The sequence below is a fragment of the Corapipo altera genome, unplaced genomic scaffold (assembly GCF_003945725.1).
Source record: "Corapipo altera isolate COAL_440 unplaced genomic scaffold, ASM394572v1 53, whole genome shotgun sequence".
In the NCBI taxonomy this organism is placed as follows: Eukaryota; Metazoa; Chordata; class Aves; order Passeriformes; family Pipridae; genus Corapipo; species Corapipo altera.
In genome coordinates, this window is record NW_020884900.1 from 6,159,210 (window position 1) to 6,182,663 (window position 23,454).

Genomic DNA, 23,454 nt, shown 5'->3' on the forward strand with positions numbered 1-23,454 from the left:
CTCTTTCGTCTGTCCCTCCCTGGTGGTCTGTGTGCTCCTTGCGGGGTTGCAGGGCCACGTGCTGGGGCGGGGGGAAGGGCATTCACCTCGCAGGTAATGGGCTAGCAGCCTAAAGCCTGGAGGTCTCCCCCATTCCCACTAATCCGTCGGACTAACCCTTAGTGCTTTTGTAAGAATACCAGCCACAGCCCCTCTGTGTGCACTCTTCTAACCAGTTAGCTCAAGGAGAGAACAGGGAACTGATGGAATACATGGCACCACAAATATTTAATCTTCAAAGGAAAACTGAAATGTTGTTTCATGTTATTCAAGTAAATTCCAACATCTCTATTGTTTACAATACGGTTTCAGATATTACAGCTTGCTTGTACTAGAAAAATTAACTGTGAAGAACAAAAAAAAAAATAAAATTCTATAACTGATTACTTAGGCTGTGTACTACTCCACTACTTATAAATTAGTATTCAATTTCACACAGTTACAGTAAAATATCACATCCTTTTGACAGCAGAACATGCAGATGTCCTGACAGGCACCACAGGACAAGGGATCTGAAAGGGTAAATGGTGTGATTTTTCTGATAGATATAGTATGCGTCTGAAATCTAAAGCATTATGACTAGACACTGATAATATGACCAATTTCTGTTTTCAGTGTGAATTGTAATAGCTCCCAAAGAGCTCTGGTGCTGCCTGGGTATTGCCTGCTCAGCTGGTAAGTCGAGCCGGCGCCTGAACATGCTGGTTAGTAGTCAAAGCTGGGAGCAGTTCAAACATGGTCAGCCACGAGGAGGTCTTCTGAGATTTTCTCTTCTAAAGCCAAGGAGATCCCTTGTGAGTACTTGCAAACCACAGTTATTCAGCTGCGTATCAACTCAGCCAACTCTGTGTAGATTTTTTTTTTTTTAAATGGCAAAAGAATCTTGATGACTTTGCTACTCAAAGACCACCATCTTGCCAAATGAGAAACACTCTATCTAGAAGGAAAAGGTCAACAGATTTTTTTTTTTAATAAACGGCCTAGCCTGCTCTCTGAAATACATATATAGTTTTATATAATTACAGACAGCTCCTCGTATTCCTTCTTTCCTTCCTCATTTTTTCCTTTCCCTCTTTTTTTTCCTTCAGTGTTAGATGCTTACTTTGTTAAATTTGAGCCTGAATTGTTAAAACCAACAAAAGGATAAGGACCCAAAATCAGCCTTGTGATAGGTAAGACAAGCCCTTTATTAGAAATATACCTAAAATTGAGCTCCAATGTACCTGCCAATGTAGGACTGATCAAAAAATGCTCTGACAACCACTCTAAATTCACAAAGTCTGAGTGGTAAAATTACCTTTGTAACTGCTGAAACAATTCTGGTACTACAATATTGGTATACATATGGCATAAAATGTTAATAAAGGTTCCTATCTGGGTATTTATTTTGGTCTGTCCTTGGTCAGCTCAGCCTCTTCCTGACTACACTTCATTTGAAACAAAACAAACAAACAAAAACCTCCACCCCACTCAAACCAAACAACAAAACACCAACCTTCCCTGGACACAAGTTACTAAATAATGAAACTCAGCTACTGTAGGATGGGAATCTTTTAAGTCCTTTATTTCAAAAGCCCTTTTCCCCTTCACAGCCATTTATGGTGCATCCCATAATTCCAGTTCATACAAAGTCCTGGGAGGTGTTTTGTTTGTAGTGGCAGTGATGGTTCAAGTTGTAGTTGCACCCACAAATTATAACATATGTAATATTCCCACCATTCCTCACTAGTATGCCAAAACCAGACTGATTTTATTCCCTATGGGCTTTTCCTGCCTAGTGCAATCACTTATTGACCAGCCTAGTTCACAGAAACCAGCAGGGCCAGAGATCTTGAGCATCTTCCCACCCACTGAAGCCCAGTCCCCTTAGCTGGGCACCAACAACAGTTCCTGGATGTTACAGCACATCGGGCTGAAAGTCACACATCCCATCCCCTGCCAAGGGGAACAAGGTCAGTGTCTCATTTGAAAGGGGGTATCAAACTGTTGCCCCAAGTCAATGGGTATAAGGGGGTATCAAACAGCTGCCCCACGTCAAGGGACATCTGACTGTGAAGCTTCAGCACTGTTAGTCTGCTAGTGATCTTCCCTTAGTACTTGACAAGCAACTCAGAGAAGAAGTGGGACCATATTAAGCATCCAAGTACAGATCCTAAACTTACAGCTGTTAAAACAAGAATGTAATTTCCCAAGCACTTTTAATAGCAGTGCTAGCTTACAACCTTTCAGTACTCTGCTCCTCCCAGCACTTGCTCCCACATCCAAGACCAGCATAACTGCAGAGACCCACTGACCAGAGATTTTCTTTTTTACTTCTGCCAGTGATGCCACCAAAGGATACTTTGTAAACCAAAGAGATAATTCTTAAAGTCAAGCACAAAAGGGGTCTCTTAATTTTAATTTTTTTTTTTTAAAGTTGCCTCAACTTGTTGAAATGCAATTTTCACTTTTAACAAGCTATTACAATTTTTCATGAGACATCCTTTCACTTTTACAGCTCCGAAAACCGGACTTTGCAATGCAGATGTCTTGAGAAATGATCAGCAAAGCTTGTAACACTCATTTGTTTTAATAGCTATTAGAACACCCTGTAGTTAAAAACAGATTACATCAGAAGTCTTCTATAAAGACCAGTAAATTCTGTCATCTCATTAGATTTTACTGCACATGCGTTCCTAAAGCCAAAAATAACGAATTCTCACAAAACCTGCAACAAAATTTGTTTATTCTCACATGAAAGTCAGGTAGGCTAAACCACAAAGACATCAATTCGTATCTGGAATAAGCTGTAAGATGAAACGACCAAAGCCAAGCAAGATGATACCCTAAACTAGATCTCCACTGGCCTCAGAAGTTAAAGTTCAAACTGATTTTTCAAAACAGGTTCTGAGGTCGCAGAGGTTCATATACTCATAAGAGGTGAGCATGTGTATTACATTAATGCTCTTAATTCAGGATGAAACTGTAATTTCATAGCATTATTTACAAGGTGCAGTAAAAAGTAAATAATAACAGTCTGAAATCCGAATTTGATTCAGCTTCTGACTTTCTCTGCAAGCATGAGGCAATTCTCAGTGGAAAGATGAGAAGCTGGACCACAAAATTTCTGCTAGAAGAGAGACACTCCCTGCTTGAGCGGCTCAATAGAGCCTTGTTGCCCAGAAAGATGATCTGCAATACAATTACAGTCAAGGCTAACTGGACACTTCATGTTTGACTCAGATCACTTTCAGGCTACCTATCATTATATTTTTAAAATAATAAAAATAAATAGAATAAGTACAGAAAGTGTGCTTTGGAGAAAGGCCAGTTGTAGCAAAAGTTGCTTTGTCTGTGAGTCCAAAAGTACAGCCTCACTCACTCACAAGAGAAACTATTCATAGACAGAAAGAACACTGCACAATTTGTAGGTCTTTGCAGGGTTCCCCCCTCTCAGCCCCAAGACTCCCTTTTCCTAGAAACAGCATGAGCCAGACAGAGCTTTTTGCCCCCCTACCAGTCTTGAATATTTTAGGTCTTGTGTGAGTGAATCGTAAAGAGCTGTGACACAAAGTTCAGTTTAACCAACTGCCAAACAGGAAAGCACTCATTACTCGTTTAAAAGCATTCTTTGTGCAAATGACTACAGTACAGCATGATGAATTAAAAAAAAAAAACAAAAAAACAAACAAAAAAACCCCACACAGGCAACATGACCGGAGTCCATCTATCCAGCACAGTGCAAACAGCAGGCAGACAATACTGTCTCCTTTATCTGCTTTCTCAAACTGACCTTGTTGATTATGATGCCCTGTACCATATTTATAAAAACAAAGCACAGGGGCAGACAGCTGACTTGCACTAGACTGTCAGCAAAACCCCTGCTTTTACTTTGCCTGCAAGGCTTTTATTGCTGACATGAAATTTGAGTCTTATGAACAAGATATTTGAAAAGCTTGTTCAAGGAGAGGTGCAGCAATTAGTATTTGTTAATATGGGCAGTTACAGCGCCAGACAAGAGCTCCATGAGTTTCATGTACCACGTGCCTTACAACTACAGAGGATATGAATTACTTCCACTCTGCACTGGCAACAGAAACAAGTACTGTCCTTCTCTGCAGTGCCCAGAGTTTAGCTGGCCATTTAATCCCACTGCTCTCTTTAACAGTGAAACAACTGAGGTGTGCTGAGTCCCAGTTTAAAGGGTTTCAGATCAGGTAACCTTAAAACATGGAATTGAACATATGGGAGAGGTAAACCAGCACAGTTCTCTGAAGGTGTCAGTGAAGACAGGCCTGAAGTGAAGCTTGTTCATGTAACTCAACTGCCCTTTTGAAGAGCCTTGGACAAACCGTCTGGCAATAGACTATCAAAAAACTTGGTGATCATGGGATCTGCAACAAACTGTGCTGTCATCCCCTGGAAACTGCTGAACGTGAAGACAAACAGGATCAACAGTTCTGAATATGACAAATTATTAACATGCAAGGGGGGATCAAAATCACATCAAAAATTAAAGGCGTTTAATGCATTCATCCAGTCTCTGAAAAAAGAGTTTAAAAGTAGGATGACAGAATTTGCAGATGGCACATTTCTGGGTTAAAGAAAGATAAGACTGGGAACAAAAAAAAAGTGTATGGACAAGTGGACACCACACTACATTTTGCTTTGGTGAAAATGACCACTTGTACAAGGTTAAAACATGAAGGGGTTCTAAACCTGTACAACATTTCAGGATAAAGGCCTAGCACTGTAAAAACTGCATGAAATCATCAATATCTGATAATAAATAGAAAGATGCAACATGAGAAGGAAGTGGCAACAGTGCTTTAATTATTGTTACTTAAGTCAAAGGCTCACTGTTTAATGAAATAATGGTATACAGTTTTGGTTTCTCTGCCTTAAAAAGCTAAGCAAATACTTAAAAGATTCAGAGATCTGCAAACACAACTGAAGAAACACAAAGACACCTGACTGAGTAAATAGTAAAAACTGTATTATTGATAAAACAAACATCAAGCTTCCTGGAAGTTACACTTGACAGAAAGGTTTCAAAATTATGGTTCTAGTATTCAGAAATGAATACATGTTTTTTACTACTGCTAGTTTTCTCCTTCACAGGCTCATTGAAATCCCTATTACAAAGTATTTATGGAGCCAAGAACAAAGTGGAACTCAGAGTAAAATTAAGTATTTATATGTACACATGCTTACTGACATTGGCAAACATAAATTACATAAATGGACAGTAAACGTTAGCTCTTATACTTAAAAGTATAGCACATTTCATACATTTGTCACATGTGACATCTAAGATCAAAAGTGGAAGAAAAAAAGGGTAATCTTCTGAAATGTAGGATACTAACTTCAGAAAAGGCCCAGAAATTATTCTTACCTAATGATTCTATTCAATGTTTACCTTCACAATGAAAGCAACACCCATAAACTTCATTATTAGTCAAAAAGGAAACAGGTTTAGTTCAAAATAAAAAAAGACAAGCTGGAAAATCAGGATTAGCAAAACTGAAGGCCAGAAAATAAGAACTGAATCATACAAGCTCGATGCCTATACAAAGCACTGGAGGAGTGCATTTTAAATCAATCTGTTCATCCTAGGCAACATGTATATTGGGACGATTATTTGTTTTCTTTTCTCCAATGTTTAGTCACCATAAAAACCATCTACATGAAAACAGATTGTGCTTTACAGTTCTAATGAAGCTCATAAAAAATTAATAAAATGTGAAGAATAAAACATGATGATGCATAGAGATTATATGGCGAAAAGACAAGAGGTATGTGCAGGTCTCAATAACATGCTTAGTTTATGTTTGCATCTGAGGCAGCATTTTAAACCTAAAGGTTGAATTATAAAATTCATATCAGGAGTCATCAGCTATCATGTCAAAACTAAAACACATATGAATTGCAGAGAATTTATTCAATAGTTCCTCTTTGATGGAGAATGGAAGAAACAAGTACAAGACAATGAACTCCCCAGTAAAGTCCTGAGTGTGCTCAGAAGAATGGCGAAACCGACACCAACTACTGCAAGGATAGGATTTTATCTGTTAAAAATTCCAACTACTTTTCTAGGGCCATGGATTCTGACATTGCCCTATCACAAAAAAAGCCTTTGGTTTCTGGGAAGAGTAAAAGTTACAGATCTCTCAGTCAGGCTTTCAGCCCCACTCTGCACTCCCAGTCCCACACACGTATGCTTCCTGTAATGGGCAATAGAACTTGACGGGGCCAGTAAACCACTGCAGCTCATCAAGGAGGACATGCCAGTGTTTCATCCCAGAAAGCCAAGTGGGTTATAAAGGAGAGAATCCCATCATAAATTCGCTCCAGAGTATTCCCAGCTCACTTGGGATTTCCTTACCTTCCCCCAGCAAACTTACATAGGATTGTTCTTTCAAAACTGTGTGGAATCGGGCCAGTAGAACTATTTGCTGTCTTCCTAGGAACAGATGCTAAGGTTTGCTAAGGCTAAACTGGCTTCCAGTGTCTTATTTATGATGCACTATTTACTCCTAATACCTTAAGAAGTGTAAATACACAGGCAGCAGCAACAAATCAGGTTCTCTGTACTGGAGAACATAGTTCAGAACTGCGTTTGATTCATAAATCCTTAGCTTATGTTATCAATGTGGGAATCAAACTCTGATAAGCAACTCTAAAAAAGTTTTTTTTAAGGTTCCTCATTTATCCTCCTTAATCTTAAGATTGCCTACTCTAAACCACATTATGAGAACAGGAAACTATTGTGAACTAATGTTCACTAACACCAAAGGCTCGGGAAGAAAGAAATCGGGTGCAGATAACAAATAATGAGAATCCCATTCATGTTTAAGAACTGTGTTTGTTCATAACTAGATGTGGTAAATTGCTGACAAGGAAAAGGAAGAAGATGATCAGACATAATAGCAGGCACTGTTTTCAAAGATACTCTTCTCTAAATGACCAATAACCTTCTAGACTTCAGAATTCAGGATGAAAATCAAAATCAAAGAACTCCTCCCTGATAGGAGAACCTACATCTCTCCACTGCATACACAAAGTGAAAAGTCCTACCCATTTCACTAATGGCCTACTGACACACTCCCGGTATCTTTTTGAACAAAATCTGTGTTACTCAACAACATATCATGGAACTGTTTTTAGATTTCTTGCTATAAAGTAGCTGTCTACATGATTACATTTCCAGATGCCGTTTCTCTGTAATTTAATGCGAATTCCTTCATGTTTATATTTGATGCTTTTAATACTATTGTTTTCTAAGGCATTTCAAAACAGTATTTACCTCAATGAGTCTGTATTGGTGAAATTAAATTAAACAAAACAAAAACAGTTGCATGAGCCTCTCTGCTGTTGAGACTGACTAGGCCATCAACAAAACTAATCTGCAACACTCCTGAAGCGTATTAGTAAGCAACAGACAAGTTGCTAAGCTCAAAAAGGATGTAATTACTAACACTAATGAGTCATAAGCTGACAGATAGAAACTAAAATTATAAGTTGATTAAAGATACCCTTCCATTGACAGGGACAGTGCAAGGAATTGTACAGCACGTACTAATTCAGTTCTACTATAAACTATTAAACACGACTGGTGTCAAGATCAATAATTTGAGTCTCGTTCCAAATCATTCCTCTGCTTACGCCATTTTGCAATTCACATCTGTCCTAACTATTATACACCTATTTATTAAAAGACAAAGAACATATGGCACTAGAGATACTGAAACAGCAAATGCAGGGTACAGCTGTCACGCAGGAAAGTCAGGCAGGTACATTCACCCATCTGCCCGTGCACAAATAGCGACCATAACATTAGCCAGCCCCTTCCCTGAGCAAGAGAGAAGTCTTGAAAACCTGTTCTTAAAACTGAGACAGAATTTTGATATCACTTTATACATCAACTCTTCATAGGTTTTGTTAGCTCAGCTTTCCAAAATAAGTCATAAACGCTCTTGTCAAATATAAGCTTGTAAAGCAAAAAGCACATCTGAACTTCAATATTGTTATTAGACAGTTTATAATCACCTCACTTGTACCTAGTATCTTCTTTAACTTAAGGAGTTCTTCCTCACCCTGACTGACATCAAATTCTGGTGTGTTGCCTACCACGGTTTGTGTATTGGATTTTGTTATTCCTGTGTTCATGGACTTCTGCTATCCTGCTTGTTTTGGATGTTATAACTCTTTATTTAGCTGTCTGTATTCTGAAATTGGATTACTAACAGCACCTTTAAGTTATGCAGCCCGAAGAGAGCCCACATCATCTTTCCTCCTGACATATAGAATCTTTCTACAGAGGGAAAAACCACTATCTTTGGAGGAGGTGGGTATGGAGAGTCATGTCAGCAAGGCAGTGTGCAGGGATCAGGACTGCAGTGCTGTTACTTGCACACAGCAGGTCCCAGACCTGAGTGCATTTCACCCAAGCTGAGCTTTTTGTAGGATTGCAGCTGTTACAGTTTTGCCTGAACTTACTTTTTGTTCCAATGAAAACAGAAACTTTTAATGGTCATTAATAAAAATTATAGAATTCAGTTTGTGATAACCAGATGAATTCTACACTTACTAAAACCAAATCAAATTACTGATTTGTTTTTACTCCACATTGTCATTTCAATTAACCAGCATGCAGATGAAAACACAACTCATTTTCAGATGGAAAAACTACCTACAGCAATATAACCAAAGTCATTGTGGCCACCTGCCTGCATGCTTACAGTGCACAGAACAGATCAGAACTGACATATGAGTTACACTTTTGAGTTCAGCACGAGCTTTCTCAGGTAGAGAAATGCACTGCTCTGCAAACAGGCTCCACATGGGGACCAATTTTAGCCCCACCTTGGCTAACAGGTTGGTTTCTCTTAACTGCAGCATCAACAGTCAATTACTGCTGGATTAACAAGATATTTAGAGAGGCTAAACATGATATCCCAGACAAGCAATTATCAAATGCTAGAAAGAATTATCACACTGAAATTGCCAGAATATAGAGAGATGTCTCATGTTATTGTCATTTGATCCAAATACTGGTTTATTTGTCAAAACCTAAAAGATAAGAGGGAAAAGAAGAAATGATCACATTTCTACAGAAGCAAATCAACACTGTAAAAAGAATTAGCAGAAATATTTATCTTTGAACAGATCTTTTAAACATAGTTAAAGACCATTTGGTTGGAAAAACGGGAGCACATCAATTTTGGTGTAAAAGGCATAACTGCATTTTAATTCATTTACAAAAAGCTTACAGATGTGGTTTAGACAGGGGTTGCTCAAGTTGCAAATATGCCTTGCTCTGGCAAGTCCCAATTTTTTTCCAAAGAGTAGGTCACTGCATGGAAGGCCAAAATAAACACCCCAAAACAAGCAGCCTTGGGAATACATGAAAAACACTTTTCACTCAGAGCTAGAATTGAGTATTTTTATACTGAAACCAGGCTAAACTGCTTCTTCAGGAAATTATCACAGGAGAGACTGCTGAAAGAACAAGAAGGGTTGGGATGCGTTTTGGTCAACACTTTTAGGCAACTGCAAATTCAGTGAACATGGAAGATGCTGCTATCAATAAAGTCAAACCCACTTAAATTGAGCTCATAATTTCTATTTGATAGTTCTTTGAACCTGAAACTCAAACTGAAACTCAGCATGGGATCAAGTTCTTCTGGACTGAAACCTAAGAATTACGTACAGGTCTGCACCAGACTGATCCTAAAAAACCCTCTCAAGGAGTAAAGCCTTTATTTATATATTTCCATAATGCTGAGAAGACTCTCCTAAGTGAATGAACAACATTTTGATGTAGTTCACTGATTACCAGTATTTAGAAGCCAGCCTTTTTTACTCCCTACAGAATTTGTAGATTAGGCAGGTTTACTGTTACTCAGGGATGATTCATGACAAAGAAAAATTATGCTATGGGAAAGATGACTCTTTCAGAGAGATATATTGAAAAATATCCAGGAGAGAGTCTTTGGAAATAAATTTGTTAGAACACACACCTTAACAAACCTTATAAGCTACCAATACATTTTAATGCTAACTACACTGACTAACTAAACACACAATCCCAGTTTGAATGTGCAGTATGAGACAGCAACAGAGCATTATCCACAACACAGCACTTAGTGAAAAGGTTGGAAAGTTCAGATAACCACTGAGAGATTTAGTTACTTCCAGGAGTATGGTTCTTGCCTCTCCTACTTGCAACCATTTCAACAGATATTCTGCCAGCACAACCACCCTCAAAAGGTTTGATACGTGTGCCTATTGTAAATAGTTTGTATCAGCAAAGTGATCTTGCTTGTTCACAGCCTATACTGATTTCTTGAGCGAAACAAGCAGCATCAGCAAAACACCACTTTTATTGTATAACTATACCTATTCTAGCATTTTTGCCTATATTGAGAGTTGTAAATAAGCACAGTCCTTAACGACATTTCCAAGTTCACACAAGTTTTATGTGCAGATCTCACTCCAGGTGATCTCATCCTCACTCCAGAAAACTCCCTATTGTTGTAGCTCAATGTCTTTCTTCCAGATTTCAGAGAAATATCTGAAATCAAGTAACTATCTCCCAAAAGATGCATGCCTTTCACATCATGTAAAAATGAAATTCAGTGGAGAGCAGATAAATTTTCAGAGCTCAGACTATAAGGGAAGCATATGCAGTTGTGTGGAAAAATGCACAGGAGTGATACAAGGTAGGCAGAAGTTACCAGTCCAGCGGCTAATTTATAGCAGTCAAAGTTTAACTTGAATTTAAAATGTTAAACTACCAAAGAATTGTTGGTGAGGTGACCTTTTCTTCTCTCTTTTTCCTCTTTTCCCTGCTTATTTACAGTATGTTAAAGCAGAACACAGGTCTATTCTATCCCCTACCCAGGTGGAGCTATCTTCCTGTTTTTAAGGGAGAAATTACTGTCACTGGAGGAAATCTGCTTATGGATTATTTCACTGCTTCAGTCAATACTTGTACATGTAGATATTACTACTCATGCAGTATGTAACACAATCTTCAATCTCTAGTGTAATTAGGAAGAAAAAGGAGAGTTAAGGACAGACCAGAAATATCTTAATCATCGATGAAAACTGCAGGAGAAACTTCTGGAAAGAGCCACTTAAATATTTTTTTTTCCCGTAGGATCCCTTGATTCTTGCAAAACTGATCTCAAAACAGATTAGGAAAACAATGAAAATACATATGGGAAAACTCAACTGTAGACTCCAGTTTTAGAGGGTGACAACTGGTAACATTTCTTTAAAATGCCTCAGTCTGTTAACAATCCAAAGTCCTCTGAAGAAGACTTTGAAAAATTTGCCAAATTCTATGAGTGAAACAGTACAACAGCTTGAAATGGCATTAATTAGAAGGATGGTTCATGGTGGTTCCACTGATAGAAAACTGAAAGCCACAACAAGCCTTCAGTTTAAGGTAACAAGCACTATTTAAAGTGAGACTTTTTAAAAATTATCAGCTGTTTGACACGCTTTGTGAAGATCAACAAATACAGAGACATTTCAGTGTAAAGACAATGAATAATAAATATTACTTTCACACTAAGACACGAACTTCCATATTGCAGTCAGACAGACATTTTGACAGTCAGAGTACTGCACAAAAACAGGCACAGAAGCAAAACGTTAGGGGAAATGCCATTATGTGCTAAACACAGAGTTGAAGGTAGGCAGAACTGAACTGCAGAGGGAATACTCAGGCTATTACTTAGGACTCCACTGAAACAAGAAATGTCTAACTCTCATACAGTATTATTTTATGATCAGCCTCTGCGTCATTCAAATAAATTCCCTCATTTCAATCTGCTTTGGGTCACTCTGATGCCTTTTGCCATTTTCTACATCCTTACAGCTGGAAAACCAAATGCATATTTCAACTAAAGTGTCTCTCACCCACTGTTTTGGGTGACTTGGGGAAACTGAGTGGTCACATGGGCTAGGCACATGTCTCTGACTACAGGAGATATTCAACTGAGAAGCAGGATACCCAAAGTAAACAAAATGGTAACAGAAACCATTGCAACTGGGAATCAAGACTGAGAATTAAATAACCTAAACAATGACAGAGGTCCCATTTTTCAGTGCATCAGTTTTGCTTGACTATACACTAAGAAGAACACAGCAGAGAATCAAAACTGATGAATCTGGCCACTGTGGAAAGCTGCTTGTCTGACTGCATAAACCACTTTTTCCTTGCTGTTTACTAAAAACATATTAAAAAATAGATGTCTTTGTGATCCAGGTAAATAAACAGTAAGTACTGAGAGGAGACATTCATTGCTCCTCATTTTTTTCACACCATTATCATGTCTTTGCCATGACAGTAGAAATAGCAGCAGTTAAGGTACTTCCTCTTAGAACAGGTAGCTATGCAATCTTTAAAATATCCATTTCCCAGAAAGAATTCCAAATTTTCACCAACAGTCAGCTGCTGCCTAAGAAGGGTCCTTCTCCTCTCCCTCCACTAAGGAATTAATTCTAATCTACTTTGCACTCTTCCAAAATGCTGTGGACAATTTTATTCAAAAAGAAAACTGTCATTGACATGTCTGCCACTCATATCTCAAGACAAGCACAGAAAAAATATCTGTCTTGCTACCACAAGCTCATAATTTTTGCATCTGCTAGCAGCAACTGAGGAGATCATTCACCGGACTGTCATAAAGTAAAAATATTAGCCATCAGTATACTCAGGCTCTTGGATCAGAAGAGACAGCCCATCTCATGAGTCTCTCCAGGGCTGCCTGATGACTGGCTTCATCCCTATATCTCCATTTCTTCTGCTTAGTGCAATGGGGTCCTGGGAGGTTTTTTGAGATTTTTATACAAAAAAAAAAAAAAGAGGGTCAAGATTTTGGAGCATTCCAGCTCAGGATTTAGTATGGAGTGCAATTACTCTAAAAAATGTAACGGGAGTTACTTTCTGTGGAGGATGGGTGTTTGTCTATCTGTCCTCCTTACTCAAGAGGTGAATCTATTCCAGTATCTATTCCAATTAATGTCACCTCAGACATCCTCAGATAAACTATTTTTTTAAAATAATTTTATTTATGGGACTAATGCCTATACACAGTTTAGCAGCAGGGACCACATTTTCTTTTACCTTGCTTGGTTATGCTATATGAGAAGAATGAAGACCCAAAAAGAAAAAAATCTCTGTAATAAAAGGGTTTTTCCTTGCAAATGAAATGGTTGCTGTGTGTTTCCCTTTATCACTTACGTATGAAGTTTCATATAAGACACCATTTTATTTGCTTTATTTTGGAATAGCATTTTACTGGCTTTATTCTCTTTGCTCACCTTGTATCATCCTGCTGGTGCTAAGAAACTGAGTCAGCATGGCACCACTTCAGAAGCCAAAGTTGGCTCATTCTTTAAAAAGGCTCACACACAAGCACCTCACAAAGACAGGAAACTGCTCTGAAATGGGACTCAGGAATCAGGCTTGGATAAGGTGACTTGCCAAACTTGGCTACAGGTTGCATGTGACACGCTCAAATTGCCTCCTCTACCGCACGTTTCAATTTCTATTGGATATGACATACATGGATACATGTAATAGTTCTGTGTTAATTAACTCACAGTGTTAATGACCACCAGTCACTGTCCTGTAATTGCACAGAGAACCACTAAGATGCTATGACATTACTTTCAGCATTTCCCACGGTTAACTGAAAACTAACTAGCAAATGGTAAACCATCTCAAAATCTAGCACTATCCTCTGCACAAAGGTGGTAAATATGAGTAATTGCACTGTTATTGTCCTTCCCACACTCACTCTGCAGAGGACATTTGTTTCCATAGGTTCAGCACCTTCTGTGAGCACTTAGTTGAGTCTGACCTCCCCGAATCAAGCCTTACATTCCCTCCTGACTTGTATCAGCCCTCAGTGCACACTCACTCACTAATGCACATAACAAAGCATCCTTATTCCCTTGCTTAATGGAACAAGTTCCCACAGAAATACCTGCAGACTTTAATCTACAAGTGCAAGAGAGCGAAAAAAAAAGAAAAGAAAAAAAAAGATATCTGGGACAGAACTGAGGAGACTCCTCATAAAGATGCCAAAGAAACTAATTTTTTTCCTCCCCTCGCCCTCCCCCAGTTTTAGAAGTATTAATAGAATGCAAAAACAAAACAGGCAAGTAAAAACACTTCAACCAGGTCAAATGTGTGTCCAAGCGGAGGTAAGAAACCACTTAAAGCTCTCACAGGATTATAAACTCCTTTGACAGGTCTGATAATTTTAAAGGCCTAATTCCATTACAGTATCTGGCAGCCTGCAAGGGCACATTTTACTAACCATAGGCCACCAGGTCATGATAGATGTTGACAGAAAACACTAAAGGTTAAGTAGATGTAAGACCATAAAACATTTCAAGCTGTACAGTGCCAACAATGTTAACTAGCAACCATGGAGCTGTTTGAGAGGAGAAAAAAATGGTTGTCTTGCCCCCAGCTGCAGTTCCAGGGAGCTGCAGCAGAATCAGGTGGCCAGGAAGGCCAGCACCGGGCACGCTGGCATGACATGGAAGTCCTTTGGGCTGTATCGACCCCCAAAGTTCCTATCTTACCTAAAGCTCAGAGTGCAAGATCAGACTAATTAAGGTTAAGAAAACATAACCAAACCACTGATTTCATCAGTCCTCTTCATCTGGGAAGCATGGCTGTGCAGCTGCTGACAGAGGAGCAGCAGGGCCGGGGACATCCTGGTAGCTCAGGTCAGGCAACCTGCAAGTGCCTGTGTGTAACAATGTGGCACTCTGACTTTGAAAAGTAGCACTCAAGTTCTCACCGTGAGGAAGATCCAAGCCAACAGTTAAAACAATTTAGTAAGACCCAGTAATTTTGCCTTAGACCCCCCACAAAACCTATTCAAGCACACCAATGCACCACTCACTTCAACTCCACCTAAGAGTATTTATGCAACATATATATGCAGCTGAAACTCCAACATGTAATTTGGATTGCTTACTCCTGAAAGGTGTCTAGATAAAATGACAATCACAGAGCTTACCTTATTTCAGCCATTAAATATGAAACCTAACATTTGACATTCCAAACTAATGGAAAGGAAGGTATTGCATAGATTTTTGCCTCTGTGCATGGAAAAGGCTTGAAAGCTGCTCTCTTCTGCATACTCTCTTTCTACAAGGCATTATGAGAATAGTCACAAATAAAACTTCTGTTTTTTCTTTTTTCTATGTAAAAGAGCTCCTCTAAGTGACATCTGTATGGATAATAAATTGGCAATACCACAAACAATTAAATTAAAAGCTGTTCAATATGTAAGGGGGTGGGAGCTGACTACTGACCAAATCTGACATACAAATAGCTTGCTAATTTGTCAGCAAGCCAAAATAAATGGAATGGGCTGGCTACAGGTGCAGGTAAATGCCTCAAAAATAGACATCAATAAATCATTTAGCTCTCTATAACATTTTAGATTACAGTCATTTAACAAGAAGGACATTTTTGCCTTTGCAACATGATTCATGGGTGCTTCAAGCAAGCCTTTTAAAGTCAATACTTAAGATGGGATTTTAAAACTTCCTTCTCATTTCTTAAAACCTACTCTTAAACTTAGCAGAAATTATAAACTGTATCTTCTGTTCTGCTTATTGCAAAATACTAAATCCAAGATTTTGGGGTCTAACATACTAATGATCGACTAACTCTCCAAAGTCCCAAACTCTCTCTATGAGAGAATAATCACCCCTGATATTTTTTATAGATACAAAGAGGAAGTTTGCTGAATGTCAGGCAAGCCAGACAGCCAGCATCCTAACATTACTAGATGTGTCAACATAGAAAGATGGAAAGAGTGGGTCATCATGTATTAAATGTGTTCTTTAGAAGTAAAAACCATTTGGTCCTCATAATTCTCCATCTCAAATACTTCTTTAAGAAGCCAGTCCATGACTAGCTGCTCTGTCAGCTCAAACACCATCTGTGGGGCTGTATTTCTATGAAAATGATACAAGGTGTCACAAACAATGACAGAAGCTTAATTGCATGTTCAAAAGAAGGTCAGACATACTACAGCCAGAAACAAAAATTACACAAGGACCATCTATGCTTCTATTTTGCAAAGAGCTTGGAAGTATATTCACAAGATGTAAAGTCACTTAGTAAAAAGATTAAAATCTTTCATTACTAGTGGACTAAGAACATATATAAACTTAAATGAACGTTTTTGTTTTTAACTTTATTCTAATGCAACTTTTGTCTAATGAAGCATACCTCTTGACAGCCACAAATTATTTCAAGGATCTTCCAGGTAAATAAGCCCATTAAGGAATTACAGTATTTCCACCCTGAGGAATAATTAGAAAACATATATAGCCATTTGGAAAGTTGACTGGAACAGGACAATTTAACAGCACTTGTCTGTCTATGTGCAAGATGAGGACATGGTTCATAAGTTTCTTCCAGACTAACCTCTCAATTGCCCTATTGCTAAAAAAACGAGTAGGGATGCATATGGATGCAGAGGTGTGTAAGAACATGAAGAACTCGTGGTTATTTCCAAAAATATGCAATTTTATTTCACCTAGGATAGGAGGAGTTTTTACATACTTACAACCTAACATGACAGCCAGGCACACTGCCAAACATGCATCATAAATCAGAGCTAACGGCCAAATCAGGACAGAACCCCAATTACAGCACCACAGTTCACTAAGGTGCCTCCAAACTTACCAAAAAACACAAAGGGTGTGACACAACTCTGTGGCATATCTGTCTGAGCAGGAACTTTGGAGTTAAAACTATTGACAGCAACAAAATGAAAATGCTGAGAAGTATCCATAGCAGACCCCGTTAACAGAACCAGGGAGACCTACAAGCTGCTCAAGGCAGTCAAGTAACAGCCTGTGATCAATAGAAGCAAATAGTGCTGGCAGATCAAGCAGGATCAAGACTACATAAGCCACTGCAATCTGTATGAATAAGTAAATCATGACAGGCTCCTCTGAAAGCTGTGCTGTTAGGCTGATGCTTGAAAACCTCAACTTTCTAAAACAGTTGGATAGTGTCAGTAGATAAGACAGTAAAAGTACTGTTAACACTCTTCTTTGAAGTCTGGCCTAGAATATGGATAAGTAAGTGGTACTAAGCAGCAAAAAAAAAAACAACCCAGTATTTTTTCTTTCCCTACTACATACTAATGCAGAAAGAAGGTTGTTAATAAAATGTTAAATATATTAAACAGCAAAAGCAAACACTAGGTCAGTAAAACTGGTTAGCAGAACTAACTGAGAATTGAAGAGAGTCCTGTGGCAATCTCCTGTTAGCTCTCTCTATTACCTTCTTGGGCTTGACTAAGAAAAGGTAGTCAAGGAGTGATTTTTATGAGCATCCCAGTTCTTCCCATCTGCCCTAGTTTTACTTCTGCTGAAGCTCTACTCAGTTCATTTGTAACTAAGTTAGGTCAGAATGATTTTGAAACTCCAATACAAATAGTTTTAATGATAAGCACAAGAAAGAATGAACCTATCCAGGTACTACAACATTATATTTGAATAGCATTCTAATGAGCTTGTATTAACCAACAATTGTGGGATTTTGTCTGCTTCCAGGACATCAACACAGAGTCCAGTTTGTCTACCTCCTGAAATTTAAGGGATTTAAGAGATACAAAGGGTGCTGGGGAGGTACAAAGAACACCAAGTACTAACAACAAAATTCAGTTTGAGGATTAGAAGTTTGTAAACAAATATTAACCGTTATTCATCAAACTGGTGAGAGCTGTACTTCAGTTATAATAAATAACAAAGAATTAGCAGCTTATCTGGGTGTCAGAACATTTTATTGGTATTAATAAAAACAACTGAGAACAAAATTAACTTTTTTTTCTTTCTGAAACAGGTAAAACTGTCATGGGTTGCACTGGATTACTGTCAATAGAATGAATATTGAATATTCTCATTAGTGCCTTGTAGAAAGAGAGTATGCAGAAGAGAGTAGCTTTCAACAAGTTAAGACTCAGGACTAGTAATACACTCCAGAGAATGCAAGATATTTGAGAATGATCCACGTCAATAACTGGAGAAATGTATAGGTAGGTTGAGTGGTAGCCTTCCACACTGCTGAAATACTTACTGTCCTAATGTCAGTAATTTTATTTTATAACTATACCTTGTCTTGATTTTAAGGAGAAAATTCTTCAAGTAACTTCCAATTAAAAATAGAAATAAAAAACCTGTCTGTGTTCATTCTGGGTTTCTCTTGTTTCCTTGCTGTATTCTCAGTGAAAGAGCTACATATGTGCCAGACTGGCTGGCTGCTTCCTCCCTGATGATAAATGGATGTGCACTCTACACCATGCCTTGAAAGCTATTACTGCGTTGCCTTATTTTGCATTGGTGTGCCTCTGATAATTACTGAAACATCCAATTCATTTGAAGGCTAGCTCATCCTTTTACATGCTAGTTTAAAAGGCTTTGTTCAGTAAATCTAAATTGTTCTGATATTGAAGAAGTTGATTTTTAGTTACTTCTCGAACAACTGTTTTATATACCTAAACATTGTTTTGCTATAGTATTTTAGAAGCAGCTATACCCAGGGAATTTTGATTCTTATCTTGCTGTTAGAAGAGCCAAGTGATATTAATACATTCTTTCAAGTGTGATAACTTTTAGCTATTATAAGGATTTGTTTGTTTTGGTTATTCCAAAGAAAACATCAATAATACCACACTACAGTGAAACAGATGCCATGTCTAGTGTTTTCTTGTAGAATTTTCTGGTTTTTTCTGCAAAGGCGGTAGTACAAGGAAAATCGCCACAGCAAACTCTAGGAAATTTGGAGGACAGGCAGCGGGGTCATTTGCTACACTTAAAACCCTCAGGATATGTCTGTGCTGCAGCATGTGCTGTATCCTGCCAGGTATCAGAGATAGTAAACCATCCTCTCAGCCTGCACAGCTAATCCACATGCTCAGCCAGGCTTCTGAGACTTCGACTATATCACCCAGCTCTAGCTGGATAGCTCTGAACTACAGTGCAGTAATAGCTAAATAACACTGGGAGGAAGCCACTTTTCCCCACCTTCCATTTTTCCTTGAGCAAAAGCCTTACTCTCCCAGCTGCTTACAAGCAGTTTCACGGCAGTCTGTTAAGTGCAGCTTCTTCTGCTTGTTCCACCCAAGAGAAAACAGAAGTTTCCCTTGCCAAAGCAGCCTCAGAGGAAGGTATTTACTGTGGCAGTCTCTGTTCTCAAAAAGAGAGGAACAAAACCAGAGGGCATCTTCACTGAGATCTCTGGAACATCATTTTATCAATGTTCCACATGATAAGGTTTTGGGATTGTTTTTCCTTGATGAGCTCCTTCCTTGATTAGCTCTTCTGCTGTTTTTTAATATAACGTACAGTCTATTCTTTCACTGTGAGAGAAAAAAAAAGTTACATTTGTAAAATCCCATGGAGTGACAGTTTCCTGTTGGCTGCACTCTAGTAAGATTTTTGGTTGCTGTTGGTCAGCAATATCCCTTTTGCTGGTGTAATGCTCGTGAGAAAGCAGCCTCTCATTGTCACAGTCCCAGTGACAACTGAGGATAATGTGGGAACTTCTGTGTCCTCAGCTTACCTTGTGACACAGAAAAACACTCTTCTCTTGTCTTAGTTACACATCTTGTATTTTGGGGGGTTGGGGCATTGGACTGAGAGATTCTCTGAAAAGAATTGCTATACTAACTCTTACAGCAACACAAGGCCTGTTTTGCCAGACTATTCTCTGTGAACTATCTCACCATAACTAATACAGTACCTGTTACAACAACAACAAATTGTTAATTGAGCCCAAAGTATCCTCTGTTATTCTCTCATTGTTCATTTACATGCTCTGCTTCTTTGCCTTGTAACCAACAGCTGTCCCCTGCCCACTGCATGGGGACAAGCTTTCTTGGGTGTTCCTGGAGCTCTCATCCAGCTAAGGGCCCAAGGACTGAATGCTACTTTCAGCCCAAGTAATATCAATGGAGTGCATGTGTTTCACTGAAACATGAAGAGAGCAACATTTCTGCCAGGATCATAGAGACATTGACACAGATTTGACACCTGCACTCATTCTACTGCGATCTACACAGGATTAAAGGCTTACGACTAAGTTTCAAACCTCTCTTATGACCACTATTTTCAACTGCTAACATGAAACTCTACCTTGCCCATTCTGAAGAACTCTTCAGTAGTAAATTTTCACTGCATTTTCAGACATATTTCCCCAGGGATCTTCTGATGGCTCCACCAGAAAGGGGTAAAAGTGGGGTGGGTGGGAACCAAATGAACGTTAAGTATTTTTTTTTAATCAATCTTTAACCTTAAATTCGAAATGGACCCTTTGGTAGCATTCTTCTGATAACTTAAAACTTAAACTGAAGTGTTACTGAGTTCTTCTGAAATATATTTACATAAAACCAAACTTTTGTTCACAAGTTCTACTGCACTTTAGCTGCCATCTCAATTTAAGTGCTAAGCAAAAAGAGGAACAAAATCCTGCTAAGCAGATTGGTGACAGCATGGAGGAAACATGCTTTTGCTCAAGAGGAGCTTCTACTTTTATGCATGATTAGATGCTGATAATTACTTTCTTACCATTAGACCTGTAATAAACTTCCAACTGGAGGAAAAAATACTGGAAATATTAGGTAACTTAGAGCAATTTTAGCTGAATTTTAATTTTATGTACTTCCATTTCCCTGTAGTGTTTCAGCCATGCTAATTGCTCCTCTTAGGTCACCCCAGCCTAATGACCTGATTAGCTTCAACTGACTGAGACACAACTTCTTGAAAGAAACTGTCTCCACAGTAAGTTTTCTGTCCAAAATCTACAGATTTGCACAACAAACATAATCTCCTGCCAAGTTAAGTTGTTGTCATAAATGTGGGTTCAAACGGAGCAGTTCACCCCTGAGATGTCTACAGAGAGCAGTTACTTTATCAAAAGTTGACAGATAGTAAGGGTTTTTCAACTGGATCTTATAACAGGCTCACCTGAACTCAGGGCAAGCAGTTTATATGACTGAAGTCAACACTTGTTTTGACAGTGGCTTCAGTGGACCTGGAATCACTGACGCCACTTTAGGCAAAGTCTATTTCACCTTACACAGCGATTTTACTGATTGAAGAGCTGTTATCTACAATAGCAAGTCTCTGCCCCCAACAGACTGCTGTCAATGTCTGACTTGCAAACACTGAAGCTGTATAAATCCCTTGCATTTTGCTTTTGGTGTACGTTGATATACGCTATTTTATTCAGTTTTAAGACATTACTTGCATTAATGGAACTAACTAAACTAAATAATAAACCGACTTCTTGGGAAGTCTGACATCACTAGTTTGAAACTTCCTAAAAACTCCAGAAATCATATGCAAATTATCTTTTTACTTTTTATACAGGAAAAGAAATAAACAAGACACTTGTTACTGCTCAACACAAGGGGCAAAAAACTTATCAACTGGAATACCTGAGACTGCCATTGATACCAACACTTCTTTGAGATCTTCTATGAAACCACTTGCCACAGATGTGAGTTCTGCATGGCAAGGTCTTTCTATAAAGACAGCAAAAATGAAATGGTGGCAGCAGTATTGTCACTGCTGTTTGCAGAACAGCTTGTCACGTTCTGACAGTGCCAGACAGGCTAAAGTTGCAAGGAAAGGCCCCTGATAATTGCTGTTGCCTTTTGGTTTTATGACTGCAGATACAGTAAGCGAGATTCTTGCCGGATTCAAAGGGTTCACCCCTCCCTCCCCCCTCGAAATGAGGGCGCTTTAAGCCCAGCCTGGGTCTGGGGCGGGCGGCTGCGATGGCCCGGGCAGGGCGATGGCCCGGGCAGGGCGCAGCCCCGCTGCCATCGCTGACAGCACCGCCGGCCGTACCCACAATGCACCCGCTCGCTCGCACCCCGGCACACACACGGGCACACACACACGGGCACACACACACATACCCGGGCACACGCCGCGCTCGCCCCGGGGCGAGCACACACCAACACGCGTCCCCGCTCACACACGCACAGCCCCCGCCCCCCCCGAAACCAACTTACCCCCGAGTTACATCCCATTCACAAGCCTGGGCTTCCTCTGCCGCCCCTCCTCTGCGCGCCTGCCTCTCCTGCTGCAGAGAGGCCACATATGTCTGCAAACACTTCTAGGCAGAAACCAGCCAGTGCAGAACAAAGACAGCCGGGGTTGCCTTCATCTCAGCACAAGGCAGCCAGTAGCTATTTTCAAGCTTGTTCGCTCTCCCCCTCAGAGGGCACCCTGCTCTGTTTCTCCCTCTCTCTCTCTCCTCTCTTTGCCTGTCCAGCTACTGCACAACACACATCAATTATTCATTGCTTGTCTCCCGGTTTCCAGGCAAAACCAATCACAGATGGAGTCTTGCTAATGGGCTCATGCCGTACTTGCCAACAGGCTATTTGTGCTCAAGCTACAACCCTCTAGAGACAATAAAGAGAATCAGGTTAAGCTTTAAAACTTCACACGTACGCGAACAGACCTAAAACGGCGACAGACATGTAAGCATCCCTATGACATTGCTCAGAAGTACGTCTTCAGCATACAGCATGGCAGAAGGCTGCTTTAAATCTTCTGAAAGGGTTTTAAGAAAATCAAACACTCAGAAAAATCTCACCTCAGCTGCATGTTATTGATATTGATGGTTCTCTTTTCTGTCTCTAGTGATCCATGTCTTGCTTTCCCATTACACCTCTCCCTCCTTCTCTCATACTCGTGCACGCACACACACACACACACATACAGCCACAGCCACTTTGCCAGAAGGAAGAGAGAGAAAGAGAGAGGAGGAAAAAAAAAAAACCACCCAGGCAGCTCACATTTCAAACTTGCAAGGAGGGGTGGTGCTTAAAACGCTAGGACAAAGCCTCTGTCTCTGGCACCCAGCCAAAATACTAAAATAAATCCCCTCGATCAATTAATTGGAAGCAACACTTGTTCGAGCCCGCGTAACAAACCATTAAGGGCGCCGGGGCTGAAAAGTCTTGATATTTGGGAAATCTTACACCGTTGTTTCCCCCCTACCCTGTTTGCTGAATGCTGTTGACTAAATCCATCAAACTAGTCATGCTAATTAGCGTCCAGGGCAGCCTCGGCGGCGAAGCAGCGCCCGGGGCGGGCGGCCCCCGCGGTCCGGGAGTTTCCTTACGGACCGGCCGCCGCCCCGCCCGGGGCAGGAGGTACCTGCGGGCCGGGTCGGGCCGGGCCGGGCCCGGAGGGGCGGCGGTGCCGATGGTGGTGCCGAGGGTGCCCAGCGGCGGTGCCGAGGGTGCCCAGCGGCGGGCGCAGCACTCCCGCCCGGCGGGGCCACAGCGCATCCTTCCCTGCCCGGGGGAAACTGAGGCAGGAGGGCGGGGGGTGCCAGCTGGAACAGCTGTC

The 23,454-nt window shown here is 40.0% G+C and overlaps 1 protein-coding gene across 7 annotated transcripts in view; it reads right to left on the reverse strand.

Annotated features, from left to right (window-relative positions):
* The window catches only part of ZMIZ1 (zinc finger MIZ-type containing 1), a 350,003-nt gene that overhangs the window by 69,808 nt on the left and 256,741 nt on the right, over window positions 1-23,454 (reverse strand). Inside the window, exon 1 of one of the 7 annotated variants that reach the window (XM_027649682.1) lies at window positions 22,694-22,810. The exons of 5 other annotated variants lie outside the window; for them this stretch is intronic. The gene's annotated coding sequence lies outside the window, so the exon portion shown is untranslated. Of the gene's footprint in view, window positions 1-22,103; window positions 22,409-22,693; window positions 22,811-23,454 lie in introns of those variants that run through there. One more of the 7 variants, XM_027649684.1, reaches the window with a different exon arrangement.